This window comes from Sturnira hondurensis, unplaced genomic scaffold (genome assembly GCF_014824575.4).
Source record: "Sturnira hondurensis isolate 20B ecotype Veracruz unplaced genomic scaffold, ASM1482457v3 Scaffold0003801, whole genome shotgun sequence".
NCBI lineage: Eukaryota > Metazoa > Chordata > Mammalia > Chiroptera > Phyllostomidae > Sturnira > Sturnira hondurensis.
The window spans coordinates 4,636,615-4,660,233 of NW_028076432.1; the positions used below are offsets into that span (position 1 = coordinate 4,636,615).

General features: G+C 37.0%; 1 protein-coding gene across 13 annotated transcripts in view; it reads right to left on the reverse strand.

Moving 5' to 3' along the window:
• Nucleotides 1-23,619, reverse strand: part of DLG2 (discs large MAGUK scaffold protein 2) — a 1,965,529-nt gene that overhangs the window by 518,534 nt on the left and 1,423,376 nt on the right. The window lies entirely within an intron of this gene.

Below are 23,619 nucleotides of genomic sequence, written 5' to 3' on the forward strand. Positions count from 1 at the left end.
GTAGGTATGGCTAATTAGCCAAATCTTTTTTTCCCTTACTCTCCAGATTCCTCTTAGGTTCAAAAGACAAACTTTGGGTTTGAGAGAAGTGGTTCTGTTTAAAATTCCCAAGGCACTGGCTAAGCACACTCAATCCTGCTTAAAAAATATCTCACAGATCACCCTATTAATATACCACAGGCAATGTTCCAAATTTTTCCCAACATACCTTGTAATACCTATTCATACAACTTAGCACATCACTTTAATACCATTTTATTGTGAAAAGCCCCCATGTCTTTACTTGCTACCTCTGCTTTCCCTTTGTTCAAAGGAATAAGCATCATTTCTTTTTCTAAACCTAAATCTTCCCTTCTACTCCAAAACTTTATTCATTATTCCTTGTTCCCTGTAGAATATTGCCTCTTACTCAGTACTTCTCTTCTAGCTCTGACTGGGCATGCCTCTGTCTTTTCCTGAAAATACCACAGCCTCCTTGCTGTTAAGAGCTGAAGCCTTTAAACAGTACCTATAGTTACTATTTCCGTATCACATACACCCTTCTCAATCTCATCCATCTCATTCCATATACCGGTCTACTCACATGGAAATTCAAATGGGTATTCAAGATGGTAACTGTTATTATTATGAACAGGGATGGCATTATGCCCCTGTGGTTATAGGTTGAATTATGTCCCTTCAAAAGGTATGTTGCAGCCCTGGTACTTGTGAATATGACCCTGTTTGGAGACAGTGTCTTTGCAGATGTAATCAATTTAAGATGAAGATTTACTGGATTAGCGTGGGTGCTAAACCAATGATTGGTGACTTTGTATGAGGAGGAAATTTAAATGCAGAACCGCAGACATTCAGGGAAGAATGCATGGAATGAGAGAGGCAGAGATTGGGGTACTGTAGCTGCAAGCCAAGGAATGCCTAACATTGCCAGAAACAGCCAAAATCTACCCAAGAGACAAGGAAAAGATCCTCCTTCAGAACTCTCCAGAGGCAATCAGTCTTGCTGAGACCTAGATTTTAGACTTTCAGGCTCTAGAACTGTAGTGACTACACCCCTGTTGTTTTAAGCCTCCCCCTTGTGTGGTCATTTGTTATGGCAGCCCCAGGAAACCAAGACAACATCTAATTCTTATGGTCTGAGTGGTGTACACACGTCCAGCTTGTTCTTCCTTTTCAATAGAAATGCTATTGATACAGAATTTTCCTCCAAAAGGCCTGTGTTTCTGTGTTTTCTAATTAGATTGGTATTTAACAGTAAACTGGGAGTTCTGAGTTTGGCACCGCTGAATCCCAGGGCTTATTGTGATACTTGGCAAAGACTTGCTAAGTGACATTTATTGTAATGTAGTGTCCTACAGCAATTGTCAAGTTTTATCAGAAGCCTCCCTGTACCTATTTAAATACAATTGTATTATTCCTCTACACTGCTACTTCGCTAAACTAAGTGCTTATCAAATCACGCCTGCTTTATTGTACAAGGCTTCCGATCTTTATTCCCTGAATTCAGATTTTCCCTCACTGATTCTCCAACCCATTCTGCAAATATTTCCAGGCTATTTTCCTCTGCATTCATTATGTTGCTCTATTGTTCAAATTGTCCATCACTGTTCATTTTCCACAGATACTCTTCATATTCTCTTCTTACTATTCTTTACTTTTCTGCTACTAAGTTTCCTCCAGGCAAGCTGATCCTGCTGTGATGTTTTTATTTTGTTATGCCTATTCCCTGCATGTGAAATGCCTTCACCAGTTTGATTTTCAAGACCAATCAAATCTTTGCCAGTTCTAATCTACTATGGTAGTTCATTTCTAAGTTGAATACCAGTAAAACCAATGAGCTGTATCAGTCTTTTCACTTCTATTTAAATAGAATTAGTTAACTTATTCAACACCTGCTGATAACTAAACATGTGCCAAGTACTGGCCTAAAAATTGTGGGTATATCAGTGAACTAGAGATTTCTAGTGGATGGTAAGACAAAGAGGCAATGAAAACCCAGTGTGGTAAGTTGATAATAGAGAAACAGGGCCTCCAGGAGCACATAGGTGGGCAACCTAGTTTGGTTGAGGAGGGGTGTCATAGAAGACTAACTAACCATACGTTGTGATATCCAATCAGAGGCGTGAAAAATAAAAGTGACTCAGGAAAAAGAAGGGAGTATAGAGAGAAAAACATGCATTCAAAGACCCAGAGTTGAGAGATAACTTGGCTTATTTGAGAAACTGAAATAGTTCAGCTGAAAGGAACAAGTAATCGTAGGCAAAACACAGGTCAGCGGGAGAGGAGTTATATCTCTTATACTCACCAGTTTACACTTAGTCCCTGATAGTGTACTCGATAAATATTTTTGGATACATAATACATGGAGATAGGAAGACACTTTTCCACTGAATTAACAGGCAAGGAGAAAAGGATGCGACAGATAAAGTTTAAGAATATATAGTCCCTACTTTCATGCCAGGACACTAAAGGAGTTCTCACCTTTAATTTACTCTGATAACAAGAAAGGGTGACCATTGACTAAGAATGAGTAAAATAGTGAGCTCAGAGATTTGAGGAAAGTACAAAAGTTTTGAAATAGCAACTAGGGAAAATGCAAGAGATAATTGATTAGAGAAATATAGGCAAGTTACAAGGAATGTTGATTGTCTGGTTAAGGTTTAGCAGCTATTACTGTTCTAGTAATTTTTTTCCTTTAGCAATTCTTAGTAGTCTAGGTACAAACACAGAAAATGTAAGCAGTAAGATTAAATCACTTTACAAATTAATCTTTTATGTGCCTTTACCTTCTCTCTTTAACTACATTATGTAATCCTAGAAAGTAGCAACTGCATAAAATCGACCATGTTGAGCAGTGCTGGCACATAGTAATTGTTCAATAAATATTTTCAGAATGAATTAGTCGCTGATGTTTTTAAAGACCAAACAATCACATGACATAGGTGATTGTGTACTTTTGATGTAGGTGTACTTTTAAATGTCAAGCATTTCACATTAATAGAAATTTGTATACTTGTAAACTTGGGTTTGTATACTTGTATACTTTGTAAACTCATGACATTAACACTTAGAAGGATAAGTATGAACAGGACACAGTTCCTGTCCTCAAGGAACTCACATACCAGGGTGGAAGGAATGACAAGTAAACAGAATAGAAACCAGTGCTTCAGGAATGGCAGAGAGCCAGGTCAGGAACAGCTGAGCAGAGCTCTCCTGAAAGACTAGAAGGGGAGAGGCAGCAAGGATGTCTAAGCAGAGGGAGGGAGTAGCCTTTAGAAAGGTACAAACAGCCTTGATCATTATGATCGAAGGAGTGAATGGGCGTAGGAGGAGACACGGAGAACTGAAGCTGGAGAAAGAAAGGCTCATGAAGGTCCAGAGCTGCTGTTGGGTTTGGACCTTATATTAGCAATAGGAGGCCTTTGAAGAGGTTTTTTCCCCTTTTACTGAATTTATTGAAGAGTTTTAAGCAAGGAAATGACAAGATCAGATCTGGTCTCTCCCAATTTACCTCATTAGTGTTAGTTGTGTGGTGTAGTGACAGATTAATGGCAGAAACCTTGGCTCTATCATTGAAAAGCTTTGTGGCTTTGTAACAAGCTATTTAGCTTCTCTCATCAGTTTTATCAGGAGACAATAGTTTCCTCATAATATCACAGTGATAATTAATTATGATAGTATATGAAAGGGAACCACACACCATGGATACTAGTATTAACAGAATATCCATTCCCTTTGCCTTCCCTCTCAAGACTGTAATGAGAGTCAAATGTAATAATTCTTTATAAACATTATATATAACATATTTATATATTTAGGTATTATTAATGTATAAAGAATGATAAAGTACTAGAATATAAAATGTTATTAGACACACAACTATGAGATAACTATCACTTCATCTTATATTTTGTTTCCCAAACTCTCTTAAAATACTCAGTTGTCTTTACAACTGGATGTTTCCCATGGAAGAAAATGAGACTAAATACAGATCTGGGCTCTAATCCCTCACTCTCTTTTTAAAAAAGATTTTACTTATTTATTTTTAGAGAGAGGAAAAGAGGGGAGAGAGAAAGAAAAACACTGATGTGCAAGAGAGACATCAATTGATTTCTTCTCACGTGTCCTCAACCTGGACCCAGTGCACAACCCAGGCATATTCCCTGACAAGGAATTGAATTGGCGATCTTTTGTTTTTTGGCTAATCCTTTACTCTTTAAAAATGCTTTTTATCCTCACCTGAGGGCCTTTTTTCATTGCTTTTAGAAAGAAAGAAAGAGAAAGAGAGAGAAATAGAGAGGGAGAGAGAGACACGCACACATCAACGGATTGTGATAGGGGAATGGACCCACAACCTGAGTATGTGCCCAGACTGGTAGTCAGCCCTTCAGCCCTTCAGTGTACCGAGGGTGCTCCAACCAAATGAGCCACACTGGCCAGGGTTAATTCCTTCCACTTCTATCACCTTCTTAGTGAATCCTCCCCAGTTATTGTACACATAGTGTAAGTCACGAGTTCCTTATTGCTAAGAGTCTCTATCAAGGTTGCACATGTACATAATATGAAATTTAATGAATAATATCTATCCATTTGGAACTGTGCTGGAAAGGGTAGCACAATTCCAAATGTACAGAAATATGAGCATATCTCAATGATTGATATAAGTGGCTCATATCTTTTGGATATATAGTTCCAGTAATTTTGGGATGTGGGTGTATTTTAGACAGTTGTGAGGATTTGGTGTAATCACTATTCTAGAACATTCCTCACTTAACAAAGGATCATGGAATTCTTTTTATAAGTATATTGGACAATATTAGAGAAACAGCTACACAACGATACCTGTGATAGAATGGGTAATGTGATAAGAACTTCAGTATTTTAAGAGAAGTGGAAGAGAAGAAAAAATTTAAAAAGCCTTGATAAGTGAAGTCAGGTGAATTTATACCACACTATCAAAAAGATTAGACATTAACCGGGTGAGAATATTTGAGAAGAGTCCGAGGCAGGAAATATAGGCATGCAAATGTGCCATGGTGAGAAAAACAGAGAATGGCACTTTGGGGAAACAAGTATGTTAAGTCAGCATTGCAGAGAATTGTGATTTCAAACTAGGAGGGGTGGCGATACCTAACCAATGGCTTTTAAAGAGAGGCATGTAAAAAGTGTGTAAATAGGCACGACCTTCCCAAATATTATTTCATTTGAATAATGCATTAATTTAATAAAGCATGGTTGTCTCTCCTACATGTTCACAAAAGATTATAAACAAATAAAGGAAATAACGAGCAGTAATTAACTCATGGGACATATTAAAGCCACATGATATATAAATGGAACCAGTCACAATTAAAAATAGGTTCTTTCTTACATTCTTTTGTTATTTTATTTTTTAGGGTGCTTAGGGACCATGTCTCTCTCTCTCTCTTTTAAAGATTTTATTTATTTATTTTTAGAGAGAAGGGGAAAGAGGGAGAAAGAGAGGGAGAACAACATCAATGTGTGGTTGCCTCTCATGTGCCACCCCCTGCCCTGGGGACCTGGCCTGCAACCCAGGCATGTGCCCTGACTGGGAATTGAACTGGTGACCCTTTGGTTTGCAGGCCAGTGCTCAATCCACTGAGCCAGGGATACATTATCTTTTTAAAAAGATTTTATTTATTTATTTATTTTTAGAGAGACAGGAAAGGAGGGAGAGAGAAGGAGAGAGAAACATCAATGTAGGAGAGAAATGTCAATTGGTCGATCTTGTACACCCCCAATCAGGGACCCGGCCCACAACACAGGCATGTACCCTGACTGGGAATCAAACTCTTAGTATTTTAAGAGAAGTGGAAGAGAAGAAAAAAAATTTAAAAACCTTGACAAGTGAAGTCAGGTGAATTGGCAAGTGAAGTCGGTAATCTTTCTGTCTGTAGGCCAGCACTCAATCCACTGAGCCACACAAGCCAGGGTCTTTATTACATTCTTGTAAAAATCCATTTCCTTTTTTCCTTTTTAACTTATCATTCTAAAGTCCAATAGTTGAAAAAACATCTTATATATCATGCTTATAACCAAAATAGAGTTTCTAAATCTATTGAATAAAAAGAACAGAAAATCTGCAAATCTTTTAGTTTCACTTATTCAATAAGCTATTTTAGAATAATGTCAATGGCCTCTGGTGATCTAGTACTTCGCATGAATATTATGTTTTTATACCAGAAAATAACCCTTTGAATTATCCATTTTGGTACTGAGAAAGGGCCAAACTCATTCACTGGTCCCTACGATTTTAAAGGAGAAAATTGATAACACCGGTAACAACAAAAAAATTTATTCAGTGTTTACTTTGTGCCAGGTATGGGTGTAAGCACATTTTAGCACTTTACATACTATCTTTCAGTCATTTCAAAATGTCATTCTGTTGGCCTCTAATCTCTGTTCTTTCTGATGAGAAGTCAGTAATAATTGCTGTAGTTCTCCTGCACGTAAGGAGTGTCCTCTGTCTGACTGCTTTTACTGTTTTATCTTTGGTTTCCTACAGTGTCTCTGCATCCCTGTGTTCTGTTGTTGTTAAGGTTTTCTATTTGATTTGTTTGCATTTATTCTGTTTGGCGTTTACTGAGCTCCTTGGATCGATGTGTTGATATTTTTTAAATTTAATTTTATTATTTTATTTTTTATTACTTTTTTTCTTAAAAAAAATTTTATTGTTGTTCAAGTACAGTTGTCTCCATTTTCCTGCCACCACTTTCCCCTGTACTACCTATGCCCACCTCCCATCCTACCTCCTCTTTGGCTCTGTCCATGGGTCCTTTACACATGTTCCTTGATGACCCTTCCTTTTCTTCCGCCATTACTCCCTTCCCCCTTGCCTCTGGTTACTGTCAGTTTGCTCTTTATTTCAATGTCTCTGGTTATATTTTGCTTGCTTGTTTGTTCTATTTATGTTTTTTATTAAATTTGTAAAAATTTTAGGCAATATTTTTTCTTTTCCTACTAATTTCTCCCTCCTCTCTTTGCTAGACTCCAGTTACACATGTTAAACTGCTTAATATTGTCTTATATATCACAGAAGCTCTGTTCATTTTTTTCATTCTTTTTTCCTCTTTGTTTCAGGTATGTTTAAATCCATAGGTTAACAACAAAAATAGAAGTTATAAAAAGGATAATAATGCAACCAATTGGTCATCTTTTGAGGATGTAAGAGAACTAATTCATTATCTTGTGAGCTTCGTAAATAGTAGGAAAGAATCTATTACTTATCCTGCCTTTTCTATATGGACTTTATAACTGTACTAGATAAGAGGAAGTACCCCATAATAAAATAGTTTCAGATAATAGATGAAAAAAAATTGATAGAGTTGCAATATTACCATTTACTCCTCTAATAAAATATGTTTAAGAATTAAACATTAATATTAATTAACATTTAAAAAGACTAAAAATTAGTATTGTGTACTTCCTTATGAAAGAGCATATTATCACTTATAGTCTTACCCAAGGGATCACCTCATTATGCCTTTAAGTCCAGCTGCCAATTTGTGGAAAATACAGAGGAGAGAGAGACATATTGAACAACATTATGAGTGTATCAGACATATGGGCTGGAAAACTCAACAGGTCAAATGGAGTGGATTCTTCAGCAGATAAACTATAAGGAAAATAGATGGAGTGGGATTCATCTCCAATGAAGAGAGGCAACGTGGAGAGATGAAGAGAGACAACATATTAAGATGTATTAAGCTACAAAATGAACAAGACTGAAATAGAGCATCTGGGGATGTATAAAACAAACAAATGGGTGATTAAAAAATGTAAGGATGTGATTAGTATGAAAGCCAGGTGAGGAATTTCTTTTGGCAGGTAGAAAAGAACTGTGATTACAGTGGGGTGTATAGGAAGGCTTCTGGTGGCTGGCAAAGTTCCCCTCTTCTTCCAGGTGGTGGTTATAGGATGTTCGCCTTCCAGTAATTATGTAGAAATAATTCAGTAAGCCAGATACTTACCTTGTGTGGTTTTCTGTATTTGTGTTATGTTTTACAATGACATGGTAGAACATACACACTATATTGTTCACTATTCTCTTTGTGTGTATACATTCATAGAGATCATATACAAACTAGGAAAGAAGAAAAAAGTCTTTTCAAAGCTGACTTTAGTTTGAACTGGCTGTCTTAGAAGCATATAAAATGTCCCGTGAGGCAACTGATAGATTTTTTTAATTAGAGAAAATTTCTGGGTGAACTTTAATTGTGTCAATATAGGTCTTAAGAATAAGCTAATTGAGAATGAACAAAACAAAAAGAGAACTACATTACTCCACAAACTAGAAGATCGGGAATTTGGAATGCTTTCCTGGCAGTTACAGAGAGAAAAGATGCAAGTAGAAAAAAAAAATTTGAGAGAGAAGGAGTGTTGTGTCCCCCAAGAAGATATTTTAAGTTCTAACCACAGTACCAGTGACTTTACTTGAAAGACTCCTCAGATGACTGGGGTTAAGATGGGGTCATCAGAGTGGGCCCTAATGTCCTATAACTATGTCTGCTTAAAAAGGGGAAATTTGAACACAGAAACAGACACATGCGCAGAGAGAAGAGCATGTGAAGATAAAGGCAGAGATATGATATGTCTACAAACAAAAAAATGCCAAAGATTGCAAACAAACCAGCGGGAGCTAGGAGAGAGGAAGGGAGAAGATTCTCTCTATAGTCTTCAGAAGAAATCAGCATCTTAGTCTTACATGTTTATCCTCCATAGCTGTGAGAGAATACATTTCTGTTGTTTAAGTTTCTCAGTTTTTGCTACTTTGTTACAACAGCTCAGATAAACTAATATTAGAAAAAAACAGACCGTGGGTGAATAATGACAAATTCTAGGTTAAGGGGATGTGGAGAGCAGGATAATAAAATGGTATTGGTCTAATCAAGACAGCATAAAGTATATAAAACAAAGTGGAGTCACGTCAACCTAGGTCAGTCAGCCACGACACATTAGTTCAAGAGGGAAACGACCTAAGTCAGAGAAGACACATCTGTCAAGGAGACCCACCTAAGATATCTACAGCAGAACAGCCACATCGAACAGCCATGTACCACCCATAGATTCTGGGCAGATTCCCCACTTGGCATTAGGGGTGCCAAAACACTTATCAATAACCCAGAGGGGTAGAGAACACCACTTCTAAGGTATAACTGAGGCAGCCTCCAGGCCACTGCTGAGACCGCTGAGCTCCACACACCAGAGTGCTGCCCCATGCCATGCTGACCTCCCTTGACATTGGCCACCAGAGGCTCTGCCTGCTGGACTGGAAGCTTCATTTGCCTTGCTGCCCACCTGGCTCCATAGATCCTTCCTTGTAAGACACTGATGGCTCCCTTGTCCACAGTGCTGTCTCCTGGACCTGCAGACTGAGGCTCTGGGACTCGGGTTTGTTATCTCCCATTGACTGCTCTGTGTGTATGTGTGTTATATTTCTCAGATTGTTAGGGTGTGAGTAGGATATTAATGTATGTTGATGTTCTACTTTGAGCAAACCTGCATTTGATAAAAGCTGCATGTGACTACTGTCTATTCCTTGGTGCCGGGCTGCTCAGCTGGGCTGCTCAGCAGGCAGCTAGTCGAGCAGTTGCCTGGTTGATTTATAGGAAAGTCCATATCATGAACTTAAGCTTGTGACAAGGGAAAGGCACCAGGGAGATTCCTTGTGGTGAGATGACTGAAGAACTGTAAGATTAGAGGTAGCCAGGAGACAATCTGAAATGCTGAGAAGGGCGCAGGACTTCCCACAGCACGCAGGTGGAGGGCCTGAACATTTAGTGAGAAATTAAAGAAAAGCACGATTCCAGAAGGCAGACTAGTTTGTGACATTAAAGTTATAAAGAGAGGCATATATGGAGAATTGCATGTGTTTAGGCATTGCAGTATTTATGTTTATTAATATATACATGAGGAGTGATTGCAATTATGCAGATAAGAAGTGTGTGCTACTGAAGAAATACAAATGTGTATATATTTTTGATAAACACACAATAAATCTATTTTTATTTGTATACTTATTTTTGTATATATGTGTCATATATGACACATACATATTTTATTTTTGTATATATATATGTATGTGTCATTTTTGTATATATATGTATGTATATATATATATACATACATATATATATATATATAGAGAGAGAGAGAGAGAGAGAGCGAGAGAGAGAGAGGGAACATGACTATATATGTTTCAGTGCGAAAAAGAAAAAAAATGTACTCTTCATTCAAAGCCTTCTTTCTCTCCCAGCCAGAAATAATATCAACTGAAAGGCAACTGAAAAGATGAAATCATTGTTGAGGACAGGCACACAAGGAAAGCAGTTTTCTTTTTAAGGTTTTGAAGTTGCAAGTTATTTCTGCAACTGTACTGCTTGGCTATTTTTCTTTTTTTCATTTTCAGTGTTCATCTTTCATGCCTTGTGGGCAAGGATATTCGTATTGCTACCTGTGTCACCCCTTTGCAATAATGCCTCCCATTTCAACTCCCTCTGGGCAGCTTCTCTCTATATAAAGACCATAAATTATAACTATTACCATTGAATAATCGTGTTGGCAGCTCTGTTTTTTACATTTTCAAAGCCTAATCTACTAGAGCCAATTACAGGGTGACCTCTCTCTACAGGTACTATGCCACTGTCCCTGATGTCAAGAGAACTGGGCCTCTCCATTTTCTTCCTAAATCAGTAGGTTGGGCAGCTGGGTGTCCTGAATTAGCACAGGGGCATTGACAGTCACTTGACAAAAAGGAAGAGGGACCATAAGAGATGAGTATTTAATTCTAGAACGCAAATAGTAAGAGCTGGCATTGTGAAAGTCTACTTTCGGGCTAGCCTCTTTATAACTGCTATTAGCTTATTTAAATGGGAAAACCACACTTGATATTGGTATTATTCTCGTCTTACAGAAAAAGTTGCAGCAACTCTGAGGATTTCTCTGTTTATAGGTATCTCCTATTAAGGATCATACACAGAACCCTGGCTGGTGTGGCTCAGTGGATTGAGTACCTGCCTGCGAACCTGAGGGTTGATGGTTTAATTTCCAGTCAGGGCACGTGCCTAAGTTGTGCACTAGGTTCCCAGTTGGAGGCATGCAAGAGGCAACTGCACACTGATGTTTCTCTCACTCTTTCTCCCTCCTTCTTTTCTCTCTACAAATAAAGTAAATAAAATCTTTTAGAAATTAAAAAAATCTCATACACAGAAATTGAACCTCGTTTGACAACCAAGCCTGTTGGCTTGGAATTTTTTCCAATTCCCCATGCTGACAAAGCAAAATGATTACAATCTGTTATGAGATACAGTCTTTTCTCTCCAAGAGTTCATGTTTCAATCTAGTCTTGACAGAAGAACTACCCCTGGTTGTGCTGCTGAAGTGGTGCTCAAGAGAAAGTGCTGACAGGTTTGAGACTTCCACCAGTCTGGTCTTTAACCAGCTATTAGTGGGAGGATATTTTTCTTTGAGTCTGTCAGCAGCAACGGCTGAGGAAACACGAGTCCGTGACAGCACCTGCAGGTGTAACTCTGGGGAGAGAATCACTGCTATCCAGTGATGTCCAGATACCTTGGAAACGTGGTAACACCAATTGGGGGAAATAAGGGAAATACTTGGATAAAATTTTTTTAGCTATAAATATGTCATTTCATTTTTTAAATTGTTCTTTGCTTTTAACTGTGTATACAAGCACTTCTTGAACACATCAGGGAAGAGGTGACCTTGAATACAGCACAGGCAAAATTTCAGGTGTCATGTAGTTTCAAGTTTCACTACTATTACATTCAGGGATGCTCTTCTGTCAGATTACAGATATTTGAAAGAAACTGCAATACTAACAAGTGAAGCTTGTTAAAAATATCTAGGGCATCTTCCCTCTGACCTCAGATCACCAAAATCAAACACATGACGAAAGGGTCAACACATCTATTCTTTAGCAACAGAATTAAGTCCCTGTCTATGAAAGTTTTGTGGGGAAAACAACAACATCATAAAACACACACAAACACAACAATGCTTAGTCTTTTTGATGTTAACTTCTGCAAAATGTGCTGGGTGAGCAAAACCACGGGAAGAATTGTTGTACACAAAAGCCAGTGAAAAATCACAGGGCTCTCTGTGAGCACAGAAGAACCCCACTGGCCTGGGCAAATGACTCAGCTGCAAGCAGGACAGGAGGAGCCTATTCATCATTCTCCTTTCCTCCAAAGGAGACAGAAATATAGCAAAGAAGACACGATTTTGCATTATCTTCTGACTTCTAAGCAAAAGAAGAAGTATCTTTTTAGTACTGAAACAATGGTCTTTGTGGAAATGCTTTAGAAAATGAACGGGCAGAACAAGTTAAAGAGAAAACAACAACAGACATATGTTTTTTGAGGGTTGGGTAGTGGGACAGAGGCTGCCTGACATGCTTTTAAGGAGCATACCCGGGAGTTAAGATAGTGTATTGGACAAGATATTTTCAAAGGCGATGACCAACATGTTGATGCCAAGCCTCCAAGAAGCAATAATAAATAATTCTCTTGTTGCTTTTGGTTGGGGCAACCCAACTTGGGAAATGAGAATGTGGAAGCAAATGCTATTAATGAAAGAGGCAGCTTATTCGTTTAAAAAATAAAGTTGTTTTGAGCATTAAAGGAGCTAACAGATTATTATTCTCTTTCCTTAAGCTACCACCAAAGTATTCTGAGGCTATCTATAGTCTCTGGAGGGTGAAAACTGGAGGAGCCAGTGAGTTACTTAACCAGTAATGAAACTGTCAAAAGCTTCCATAAAACTAAGTATAATATTTCAAAACACTGAACCACCAAGAAAAATAATGGTTTCCTAAATTTAGTTTTCAATTGGTTACTTCCTGAATATTTTTCTCAAGGATGTTAACTGTTAACACTTTCTTGGAGAATTCAGAAATTCTCCAAATCATTATGCTGTTATTTGGTAATAGAAGTAATAAGGACAAATAATAAGCAACCATTGCTTCATTTAATCCTCACAACAAACCACTAAATAAGGTAGATTCTATCATTTCTATCTATAAAAGAAAAAACTGAGGCCTACTGACATTTAAGGATTTCATATAAGTTGACAGGTTAATGAGTAGAAAAGTCAGGATTTGAACCCAGGTCTATCTGACTCCCTGGTCTATGCTTTTTTCCCATATGACAGTGCCTGCTTTTCTACAAAGGGAAGAATTCTAGAGTTTTAAATCATGGGAAAGATCTGTATTTCTGTTTCTCAAATGCTAAAAATGAATCAAACTCTCTAAACTGTAGTTAAAATTCTTAAAAATTTCACATTTAACTAAAGGTACTTATTCATCCTTAGTTAGTATTGAAGGGCAACAGAAAAGATACAGCTCTTCCAGTTTAGCAGCATTACAAAGAAGTTTGTAAACAATGTTCAACCACGTCATTCACATGGCCTTTTAGTTAAAGGTTGCTTGCAGGGTTGGTTGGTGGTTGAAAATTAAGCTTCTATGGTTGAATACTTGCATTTTGACAGCACGTTTCAAAGGAATAGGGAGAAGAGGGTTGGGTTAGAAAAGAGGAAACAAATAAAACAAAGCAGTTAAGATCAGAATAATTTTCTATTTATTAAACTTAAAAAGATTTACAGGAGAAATTGAAATGAGAGCCTGGTTTGAAGGGTGAGCTACATGGCTATATGAAGTCTGTCCAGAAGGTACCCAGCCATGTCATAGAAAAATAAAGACATTTATTGAAGAAGATATAAGAAACATTGTATACAGGAAAGTGATGCTGTGGTCCCCTTCAAAGCAGGCACCTTGGGATCTTACACAGTTCTCGGAGCTGCCACCAGGTATCTGTCATATTTTCCTGAATCTCATAGATGGTCTGAAATCTCTTCTCTTTCAAAACTGATTATAGTTCTAGGAAAAACCAAAGTTACAAGGTGCCAAATCTAGGCTGCAGAAGGGCTGAGTCACCTGGGTGATTTGATGTCACACAAAAAATCTCTGCATGAGCAGGCACATTGTTGTGATGAAGCTGCCAATTATCAGTTGCCTATAGCTTCAGCCTCCTGAATAAAGTTTTGGTGGAAGAATGTGCAAGTTTAACACAAAATTTGATGCAGACTCTTTGCTCTACTTGCTCAGTCATTTCTGAGTGTGATGGCCACACAGTACACATGCTCACTCAATGATGCCTCCAGCCCCCACTGAATAGTATAGTGAAGTCATCATTGTTCACACGTGCACATGCCAGTCCACTCTTCTTGGCTGCAAGGTTACACTGATGTTGTACAAACTGTTCTTGTTATATTAACAATGGTTTAACTTTTTCCAGACAGACCTTATATAAACATAAACTGGCATGAAGAGACCCAGAAAGAGAAAACACAATACAGAAGGAGGGAATTAGTAAGAACACCAAGACGGGGGTGTTACAAGGTATAAGAAATGAGTCCTGCTGACAATGATCTTGTGGCTTGTATTATAACACAACAAGGTTGAGGGGAGCAAAAGATTTTATCACCCAGGACTCTCAGCTAGGTCTTCTGACGCATGCTTACCTGGACAACCCTGGCTTATGCACCGTTCCCCCAACTCACTATGTTTTGGTCGGTGCTCCGTTCTTTACCTAACAAGCTCTTTTCCACTTCAGGGCTTTTCCATCTGCTAGTCTTTCTGCCTGAAGTATTCATTTCTTATGCTTCATAAGGAAACCTTACACTTAATAACTCAGTTTAATGATTACCTCTTGAAAAGACCTTCTCTGACCTTCTTCTTAATTTCTATCATTGCCCACTTTTCTTATCCTTCACAGCAACTTCATAATTTGTATTCACATATGGAGGCACTTGTATGCATTTGTTTCCTTGTATATTATATACAAGTCCTTGTATATTATATACAGTATATTATATATTATATATACTGTATATTTGTCTTCCCCAAAGAAAAAAACTGCGGTGAGAACAGAGACCAATGTCAGTTGTGGAATCTTGGGGTAAGTTAAAATGTCTGAGATGTAGTTTCTTAAATTATAAAATGTGTTAATAATCGTATCTATCTTATACAATTATTCAGAAGAAAAATTGACATGAATGAAAATCAATACCACTCTTCCTATTGTTTTGAAATAAATCCAAAAATATTGGATTTGGAATTAAATATGGAATATTTAACATTTGGAATTAAATATGGAATCAAGTTTACAGACAGGTTGAAAAGGGGATGATGCCAAATTGGTTNAAGTTAAAATGTCTGAGATGTAGTTTCTTAAATTATAAAATGTGTTAATAATCGTATCTATCTTATACAATTATTCAGAAGAAAAATTGACATGAATGAAAATCAATACCACTCTTCCTATTGTTTTGAAATAAATCCAAAAATATTCCCACATTTGGAATTAAATATGGAATCAAGTTTACAGACAGGTTGAAAAGGGGATGATGCCAAATTGGTTTTGTCCGTCTTAGGGATGATTCCCTTCGACTTAGTTTAGAGAGATGGCCTCTCTCTGGGTTGACTCAGAGCGCTTGCTGTATGATTTCTGGATTGTGAGGGTAAAAAAATCTGGATAGTTGCCTTTGCCTGAAAATGTAAAGTGAAGGTTATATCTAGAATTGTTCCATCTGGGAGCAGAGAAAAGACTGGGTGCTGCAATGGGACAGAGCAGAAATTTCTTGGACAACAGGGAAAAGTGCATATACCCATGGACTAGATGCAGTGCCAGAGGGGGGCAGCTGGTCAAGTATCCTCATTAAAAGGACTCTATTCAAGGGGACCACCTGCTTCTAAACAGAGGAATGGACCACTGATTGCCCAGGTCTGAGGGAGCGAGTTAAATGCAGCCACGCAGAGGAAGTACTGCTTTCATCCCAAAGACCACAGTGTTGAGTCGGTTAGAAGGAAGAGCTCTAAGGAACTCACAAATGTCTCAGGAAGGAGGAGGCATCAGATTACACATGTGCTGTTCCAAGGGTATTGAAACCAGATTACAATGATCTTATGCCATAAAACTATATCCTTTATGATATAGTTCAAGAAAGGTGTAGAAAAAGAGGAAGCAAAGAATTTGAGCAAAGAGGCAAATCATTGCAAAGATGTTGGTCTGAGGCAAGATGGAGCTGAGGAGGGGAAGGCATTTTAAATCATACAAGGGCTCAGAGTTTTTATTTTATGCTTAAGTTCGTTAAAGTTATGGGAATGGTACTTTGGAGTTGACTTTAAATTATAATAAGTGATGTGACTGAGATTCTACCAAAGGCAGGTTGAATTTATCCTGAGGGTGGTTTGTGGGAGGATAGTGAAAGAAAAATAAAGTTGGTTTATGTTTTTACCTTACTAAATCCAGTTCATTCAACAAACTAAATATGAATTGATGCAAAATACTGCAAACAGCACTGGAGTTTAATGAATAAAAAAGATCTCAATATCTGGCACACAGTAGGTGCTTGGTATGTATTATTCCTCATTGTTATGTGTTGTTACTTTCAATGACATGTATTTCAATGACAGATTCTTCTGCAAATATAACAAAATTTTAAATAATTTTTAATCTCTTTCTTAAATATTCTACAGAATATTTCATACCATTGTAACTTTCACTGAGTCCCTTACAGAATAAAAACCTACATGGAAGTCAGTCTTTCCTCAGTATGATTTATTATAAGATTGATGAGGTTCTGGGAAGTTTCCTCAACTCAAGGTTAAAACGCAAGAGCATATAAATTTGTACCCAGTGCACTGTACCCACATCCTACAGGAGTCACTGAGCAGCCAGAGAGTCAGAGCCCTCCCATAAATCAGAAAGATTGCTCATAGAAACAATGATGGGCCTGTCTGGCACCCTCAAATTGAGTGTGACTGGAGTAGAAGACCACCTCATGCTTTTTCTGGAGAATTTTTTATAGTTATCTTAAGTAATTGTCTGTACAAATCACCTCATGCTGATATTCTTCAACATAGCTCTTCTTTCTCTTCCACCTACCCTCTGACATAGACTTTTGCAGGTGAACATGTCTTAAGACATAAGTCAAATGAAGCTTCTCAGTAACAAGACCCTGAATCCTTGTGGTAACAAAGAGCTCACTGTGCTCATAACAAGGCCCAGTGTTCTAGCATTAGGTCGTTCTCATTGTTTTTAAACTTTTCTTTTCACTAAGCCAAGGTCAACTACCCAATCATACCTATTCTCCCCAGTTCTGCCTTCCATAGTGACAATGCTTTTGTGTTACAATACTCTTCTCATTTACTCAACACATATTTATTGGGCACTTGTTCCGTGAGAGCTCCTTTTGTAGGTGCTTAAGGGCACAGCAATGAACTAAGCCAAGTGTTCTGCCCTCTGGTGGAGGGGGCTTCTACTCTATTTAAAAAAATGGCTAAATAATTAATATAATCCCTGGTACATGCTATAAAGAAAAATAAAGCCCTGAATATAGTGAGGGAAAAAGCCACGTGAACATTGTGGGAAGAGTGCTCTAGACAGAAAGAACAAGTACAAAGTCCTGAGGAAGAACAATGGTTAACACTTTGGGTCAACTACAGGAAAGCCAACATGACCAAGGCCTCATGGGTGAAGGAAGAGTGAGAGGAAGTAAAGTCTATGAGGCAACCATAGTCTTTAGACTGTGGTAAAACCATAAGTTTTGATAACAGGGGAAGAGAATCTAGTGAATAGTTCAAAGCAAAAAGTTGAGTGGATATAATCTGATTTATGCTTTTGAAAACTATTTATGGCTATTGTGTAGAGAATAATAGATTGTAGAAGAGACAAAGTGGAAACACAGACTAGTTTGAACATTATCACAATAGCCTGGGCAAGAGGGGATGGTGGTTTGGACTAAGGCAGCAAGAGCAGAGTTGGTGAAAAGTGATTTGATTCAAGGTATATTTTCAGGGTAGAGTTGGCAGGATTTGCTAATGAAGTGAATGCAGAGTATAAGAAAGAGAAATCAAGGATAACTCACATGTGCCCTGGCTGGTGTAGCTCAGTGGATTGAGCTTGGGCCTGTGAACCACATGATTGCAGTTCGATTCCCAGCCAGGGCACATGCCTGGGTTGCAGGCCAGTTCCCAGCAGGGGACTCACGAGAGTCAACCATACATTAATATTTCTCTCCTTCTCTCCCTCTCTAAAGATAAATAAATAAAATCTTTAAAAAAAAGGATAACTCACACATGTTTGTCCTAAGCACCCGAGTGCCATTTAATGACCCAGGGAAGACTATAGGAAGAACCAGTCAAAATTTAGTGATTGGACCAGATTCAATAACCTAGGAGGAAGGATAACTAGAGAAATAAGGAGGTATCAGCACTGAGTCCTAGGAAACTCTAGGCTTTAGGGAAAAAAAAAGAAAATGTTTGAAAACCTCTGTAATTTCCTCCCCTCAACTTAATCCTCACATATCTTTTGAGATCATATTATTGGAAACCCAAAGTAGCTTTTTCCTGGAAAAAATATCTGATACCCTTTGTGAAAATAAAATGTTATTGCCAGGACTTGGGAACTAAGGTAGAAAAAGTAAGCCAGCAGCCTCAAGTTGTTTTTTAAAAACATTGTCTAAATAGATTAAATGAATGTTCTGTTCTAACTCAAAGGTATCATGAATACAAATGGCAGGAGCAAAGTTGAAGCTTTTCACAATCAACTATTCTATTTTTCCCATACTGTTCTTAACAGTTATGTTTTATTCCTGAGAAATTATATTGAATTTATAACTAATGTCCAGAATGATATTTGTTTTTCTTAAGTTTCCTTAAATCACAAGAGTTTTCTTAAGAAAACTTCCAGATAAAAGTTTTAAAAGCTGTGAATCACAGTAATGAGGAATTATACCACTAAGTAGGCATGATTCCTCATCAAATGGGCCACCGCACCTTTTGTAAATAGAGACTAATTTCCAAGTGCTGAAGAAAAGAGTTAGATGGGAGCAATTCAATTTCATCAACCGGTTAGTGAGCTGCCAAACACTCAACTGTCATATTTGGCTGCAAGGACTCATCCAAAGTGAACCCCTCGGAAGCCTGATCTAATGGAGCCATCAGGAAATGATCACTACCAATCTTGCTAAGGCCATCTGAAAAGCCTGAAAAATCTGGAGCAGAAATGTGAATGACAAATAATCACACAAATGAATATTCTGCTAAGCAATTTAGAGCAATGAAGAAATCCATGTGAGAGCAGACCTAAGAGATTTTTATTAGTTCATGTGAATGCAGAGTCTCGAAGGGTTAGCTTCATATTAAATAAATAAGAAAATACAAACTTTATTTTAAATTTAGGCACAGAGTGTTGATACTTCAGAAAATTATGCACCTTTTGTTCTAACATCTTTGCCCTTTAAAAAAGGAAAAAAAGAAAAAAGAAAAGAACCATCCATCGTTTCAATTGCTCAGAAAATCAAAGTACAAATACCTGGGAAAGAATAGAGTGTCAAAGAAAAAACAGTTGAAGTTGCTGAAGACATCCATTAAAAATCTTTTTTTTAAATGAAGGATAGGTTTGAGAGACAGGAAAAGCAATAGTTTTGAATCATCTTGATTTAAGTGAAACTATTCAGAATGTGTATAGTATACTGATTTAAATGTGCCAAACTATGGATAAGGCAGGTCTGATTGAAGGATTGTACTTTTATTTTATTTAATTTTTTCCCTTTTAAAAAGTTATTTTATTGTTCAAGTACAGTTGTCCGTATTTACCCCCCACCCCGGACATACCCACCTCCCTCCCCTGCTTCCTACCCTTGCTTGGTTTTGTCCATGTGTCCTTTATAGTTGTTCCTGAAAACCCTTACCCTTCTTCCCCCTGTTATCCTCTCTCACCTCCCCTCTGGTTACTGTCAGATTGTTCTTAATTTCAATGTCTCTGGTTATATTTTTCTTGCTTGTTTCTTTTGTTGATTAGGTTCCACTTAAAGGTGAGATCATATGGTATTTGTCTTTCACCACCTGGCTTATTTCACTCAGCATAATGCTTTCCAGTTCCATCCATGCTGTCATGAGGGTAGGAGCTCCTTCTTTCTTTCTGCTGCATAGTGTTCCATTGTGTAAATGTACCACAGCTTTTTTTAAAATTTAATTCTTGTTCAAGTACAGTTTTCTGTCTTATATTCCCAGCCCTGCCCCCGCAATGCTCCCCACCTCCCTCCCATTTCCACCCCCGACCTTAGTTATTGTCCATGTGTCCTTTATACTTGTTCATGTGAGTCGTTCCCTTTTTTCCCTGTGAAGGATTGTACTTTTAAAGGCTTTAACAATTTTACAATGGACATTGAAGGAGAGAGGAAAGTCTTATTCATTATTATATTCCGTGGCCCATGGTGAGAGATATTAAACTAGATTTTTGTTGAATGAATTTAACTCAATCTGCTCAGCATTTCTCTATCTAGCCAAATGTTTTTCAGGGTATATATCAAGTCGTGCTCCTTTCGATTTCCTCATGTATTTTAACATTTTTAGGTTTATAAGAGTTAGCGTTAGATTATTTCTTATGACTGGCTGTCGATTCATTATACATAGTATTTTTCACTTTTTATAATAATAAAATAAACCCTTTAAAAACATGGATGCTCAACATTACTAGTCATCATAGAAATACAAATTAAAACCACAATGAGATACCACTTTATACCTGTTAGAATGGCCACCATCAGTAAACCAACAAACAACAAGTGCTAGTGAGGATGTTCTGCACTGTGGAAAGCAGGAGATTCCTCAAAAAATTCAAAATGGATTTGCCTTTTGATCTGGTGGTCCCACTTGTGGGAATATATCCAAAGGAACCCAAAACACTAATTTGAAAGAACACAAGTACCCCTATGTTCATTGCAGTGTTATTTACAATCATCAAACCATGGAAGCAGCCCAAGTATCGCTCAGTAGATGAGTGGATAAAACAACTATGGGACATTTACACAATGGAATACTATTCAGCCATAAAAGAGAAGACAGTTTTACCCTTAGTGACAGTATGGATGGATCCGAAGAACATCATGATAACTGAAACAAGCCAGTCAGAGAAAGACAAATACTATATGATTTCACTCCTATGTGGAATCTAATGAGCAGACTGAACTAACAAGCAAAATAGAAACAGGCTCATAGATAGAGAGCAGGATGAAAGCAGGATGACAGCTAGAGGTAGGTTGGGGATGGAGGGATTGAGCCAAGAGGAGAAAAGAACTCATGGACATGGACAACAGTGTGGTGATTGTGGGGGGCGAGGGAAGAGGAACATAGGGGGATTATGTTGTTATGGAAAAATACAATAAAGATAAATTAATTAATTAAAAATAAAACGGAATTCTATTTTGCTGGTAGTATTTATATTGCCATGATATGTTCTTTTGTGTATCTTTGCTCATCTTTCTATTTCTAAATTTTCTGTTTTCTTTAAAATTATTTTTTGTTATTTTAAAATATGTAATATGTATACATGATAGAAACTCCAAAAGGAACAAAGATGCACAAAAAAAGTAGGTTTTCCTCACACACAGCTCCATTCTCTGGGGCAGCCGCTGTTCCCCAGATTCTTTTCTAGATATGGCCTATCTATATACAAATGTATTGTTTATTTTAATTTAGTGTTATATGGATGTATTAACATTTTTGTAGCCATTACTTTGTCATTTTTTGATACTGGAGACGTCTTTGCAATTAACTTCGTTTCACAAATACACAAATTCATTTCCAGGATGAATTCCCCAAAGCAGAATCCAAATAGTTTGAGTATTTAAAAAGTTAGAGGTATTTCAACATTCTCTCCAATATGAGGGAGCTTCTTAAATCTGGAGCAGAAATGTGAATGACAAATAATCACACAAATGAATACTCTGCTAAATTCATCCTGGAAATGAATTTGTCACCACACCTGACACCACAGAAAAGGCCACAGTTTCTAAATACAGACAAATGAAAAAAATGTACTTTAATTTTCAATCCTTTCATTATAAATAAGGTTGAGTATCATATAAAGGTCTGATAGATCTATTGGGACTATCTTCACTCTATGTTTTTCTTTTAATGAAGAAAAGCTTCTAGTTTTAATATAGTTCAATTTACTCATTTCTACCTTTATTGTTGAATGCTTTAGTTATTAATAAAATAAAATAAAAATGTGATTGTTAACTTATTTTAGTTTAGATTATGAAGCAAGATCCAACTTAATTTTTTTATTTTATTTTATTTTTTAAATTTATTTATTTATCTTTAGAGGGGAAGGAGAGAGGGAGAGAAACATCAATGTGTGGTTGCCTTTCATGCGCCCCCTGCTGGGAGTTGGCCTGCAGGGAACTGGCCTGCAAGCCAGGCATGTGCCCTGACTGGGAATCGAGCCATGATCCTCTGGTTCCCAGGCCTGTGCTCAATCCACTGAGCTATACCAGCCAGGGCCCAACTTAATTTTTTTAAGGCAGATGCACAGTTTTCTCTATATGACTTATTAAACAATCCACTTTCCTGCTTATTCAAATGCTATACAGATAGTATAAATTTCATATGTAAATTTCTTGTGTATTTTGAATTTTCATAGTCTGTTACTTTGATATACCTTTTAAGTTTTTAATTGTTATAGCTTTATAATCTTTGAAAATATATGGTAGGCCTATCTCATTATTATTTTTTTTCTAATTTTCTTGGCTGTTCTGGCTTATTCATTTTTCTAAATAAACTATAGAGTGAAAATTTTCTCAGTATTTTCACATCAAAATTTTAGTGGATGGCTGGAGTTGCAGGACCATTGTGGGGAGGAAATGCAGACTACTGTACTTGAACAGCAAGAAAGTTTTAAAAAACTATAAAAGTTAACTTAAACATAATTTTAGTGTAAAAGTGAAAATTGACATTTTTTGATGTTGCATCTTTCTTTGTAACATTCCCTTCTTGCATGTTCCTTAGCAGTCTTTTTAAAGTTACTTTTATATAAATCTCACATGTTCATTTTTAAGTATTTACAATTTTTGTTCCTAAAGTAAATGATACATTTTCTTTCTTTATATCTTTTAATTGGTTGCTGAGTTTATATATGTGCATATGATTTTATATGCTATTGATTTCTGTACATTAATTTTATAAATAGCCATGTTATTATATTCTTTAATTGTTTGAAATAATTTATTTTTGGATGATTTCCTTTGGCTTATCATCATAAATAAAAGTTAACCATTTTTACCTTTTCAATTTGTAATTGAATGCACCTTAAAAATGTAAATAATAGTTGTGATATAGGGCATATTTTAAGAAAGTTTGCATGGCTGACAATATAATTTTTGAACCCTTGGCTGGGCCTAGTAACTTTGGACCACCAGCTCTTTTTTCACAAGGCCTTGGAGCTCCTGTTTAGCGTCGCTTTAAAACATTCCTCTTTCTCTTTATTTATTTAAGTCTGTGCTCACCATGATTATCTTAAGCTTTGCCACTAATCTCAGTGACATCTATTTTTCCTATTTATGATATATATGTATAGCTTCTGTAATGATGGTATTTAGGCCTTTTATCAAGTTCCTGAGGTCTACAATTTTTCTTTATAGCTTGGTGTACAGTGTTATAATTTTGTCTCTCAGAACTTCCCCCCAGTACTTCTTTTTACTGAATTTATTTTCTTAAGTTGTTCTATAATAATAATTGTG